The following is a 2,906-nucleotide window of genomic DNA, read 5'->3' as shown; positions in this document are numbered from 1 at the left end:
TTCTTCTGGGTCGTCCAGGCGACGAAGGTAAGCATCATGTGCTCATCCATAGTTAATAAATGCCGATTCCAAATTAGCCAGCTTACCACGAACAGCTTCAAATTCTCCAGCAGTCATCGAGATCTCAATCTCTCTTTCAATTCGGATTACGTGTCCCTTGTAGCCTGACCGCGGAGTTTTCAATTTCTGCATTAATTCGTGGGTGATAGATGCCATACTGCACAGACTTACACCTTCCTGATCTTGGAAAGACATGTGGCCGTAATACTTACTGACTAGTCGCCACAGCTTGAATTCGTTGTTACTAGATCATAGACGATTCAACTGAAAGGATAAATAGCATTTACAATAAATACAAAGTTACAAATGAAGTTTACATGAATTGTGAGGCTAAAAATAGACAAACGAACAAGACAAATACTTACAAAACTGTGGTAAAAAGTTCTAAATTTCAACGAGTCCGATGTTATCCTGTTCGCAAAAACAACATGTCAACTGCTTCTGGCAAGACTAACAATTACACATGGACCGGAACTTATACTATTTTTATGAATAAATTTACCAGTAACAACTTACAATTAATATGTTAAGACAATAGATTTTACATCCATTCATACGGCGCTACAATAATTATAAGCTTAAGTTGAAGTTTTTGTCAAGGCCATTAAATTGTGGCTTTGTTCTTTGAAATGTGCACAGAACTCCTTTTATGTCCGAACACAGGAATTGTGCAGTGTTCAGCTGTGGCAACAGTGGCGCAAGGCTAACCGTAACCAGTCCATGAGTGCAGTCAAGGTAGAAGCATTTTTGACTGTACTCCTCCTTTCCCTTTCCAACTGATTTACAAAGTAGTGAAAGAAGACAACAGTGGATCAAACTGAACAACAGAAAAGATGAAAAGGGCAAAAACTGGCAACCTAAAAGTGCTTCAAGAGTGTGTAGTAAGCATTTCCCAGATGGACGACCTACAAGTCAAAACCCAAATCCAACGATAAATTTAGGATACAAAGACATTTCAAGCACTAAAGTTCCGAGAAAGCAACCATCAGTGAGAGAGGGAAAACAACCTGTTGCTAGGAAGAACATTTGCCTTGAACGCAGTAATTCTGAGTTCCTTCAAGCACCTGTACAGAACCATTGGGAGCTCCACTTCCTCAAAAGGGAGAGGACAATGCAGCAAACATTTAAGTGCATAATGCTAGTGAAACTAACGATACATGTAGCTCTTGTGCAATTGGTACCCGTAATCATATCAGTAGCAATGATCCTGTGGGAGGTAGGGTGGACTCTGAGAGTGACCTTTGTAAGAATGAAGAATGCCTAAATATTGTATCTGCAAAAGACAAGGAACTAGAACGTCTAAGGAAGTTGGTAGAAAAAGAAAGAAGTGAAGCTGCATTATGGAGGATTTTTAGTGCAAAAGTTTTAAATACTGACAAAAAAGTGAAAACCTACCTCGGGGTACCTAGCAGGGCTGCCTTTGAAGTGTTGTTTAAATTGCTTTCGAAAAAGGCCCCAAAAATAAAGTACTGGCAAGGTCCCAAAAAGCATTTGTCGACAAATCCTAGAAACTTTTCATCGACACCAAAAAAGTCTGGTCCCAGTAGGCTAATGTCTGTGAAAGATGAACATGTAATGACACTAATGAAACTTAGACTAGGTTCTTTGAATGCTGATCTAGCCGTTCGTTTTGGGGTATCCGAGACAACTGAAAGTAAGGTTATAAATACATGGGTACAATTCTTGGCTAAAGAGTTGAAGTGCCTTATCTACAATCCATTTAAAGATGTTGCTTTGCACCATTTACCCAAAAAGTTCAATAATAGCAAGTACAAGAATGTGAGACAAATCATTGATTGCACAGAAATGTTCATTGAAACTCCAAAAGACCCTAAGATAAAAGCTGCCACATGGTCAGATTACAAAACATCATCACACACTCAAAGTCCTTGTCTGTGTAATGCCATGTGGTTCCTTCAATTTTGTATCAGAAGCTTGGATTGGTCGGGCATCAGATGTTGCCATCACACGACAGTCAGGATTTTATGACATTTTGGAGAACGGGGATGAAGTTATGGTTGACAAGGTGTTGACTATTGCTTAAGACCTTTTAATTAGGCATGCTCTACTGCACATACCACCAGGGGAAAGGGTTAGTGAACAAATGCAAAGCAAAATGTGGTTAAAAAAAAAGAGATTGCAAACTTGCAAAATATTGTTGAGCAGGCAATTCGCCACCTCAAGACCTTCAGAATTTTAAGGCATAAAATGCCAATCTTACTCTTAGATAAATTTGACGACATTGTTAATATCTGTGCAGCATTGTGCAACCTGTATCCAAAGCTTTGCAACCAAGATGAAATAAATACACACTTGACGTACTTGTGCAGATACCAGCTTTCATTAACTGATGAACATTTACGTTACTTACAGAACTACAATGATTCGTCTGATAAAAGTTTTGAGGCTACAAATATGTTAAAAAAACACTCCAAGTTGCTTACCAACTTCTCCTAATAACTGTTATCAAAATAAATCCGTTGCATGAAGTAACCAACTTGTGTGAACAAAACAAAATCGCAGTATTTTCATTTTGACAAAGCTAGCTGCCCTTGTATTTGTGCATAATTTGCATGATCCTTTTTCAGTGAGGTGACATTGTCACATTCCACAAGGTATGGTAACTTTGCAGCTGAAGGAATTTCATCAGCTATTGAGAGAGGGCATTTTATTTCTGACAATCCTGCTCCACAGCAAGTGCAATAAACAAGTAAATCTGAAGATGCCCCGAGATATGGCCTTGTTGAATCTACAAATTGCCCACTTTCTGTGACTGTAAATTCTTTGTGGTTGCAATTCATTAAAGCTGCATACTTTTCTCTTGCAATGGGCTCATATTCTTTACC

The 2,906-nt window shown here is 38.6% G+C and overlaps 1 pseudogene; it reads left to right on the top strand.

Annotated features, from left to right (window-relative positions):
- The first annotated feature begins 253 nt into the window (after positions 1 to 253).
- LOC138031709 (uncharacterized) lies at positions 254 to 2,517 on the top strand (annotated as a pseudogene).
- Positions 2,518 to 2,906: the final 389 nt, after the last annotated feature.

This window comes from Montipora capricornis, chromosome 14 (genome assembly GCF_036669925.1).
Source record: "Montipora capricornis isolate CH-2021 chromosome 14, ASM3666992v2, whole genome shotgun sequence".
NCBI classification, from domain to species: Eukaryota; Metazoa; Cnidaria; class Anthozoa; order Scleractinia; family Acroporidae; genus Montipora; species Montipora capricornis.
Note: the sequence above shows the minus strand (reverse complement) of the source record. Positions and strands in the feature narration are given on the sequence as shown.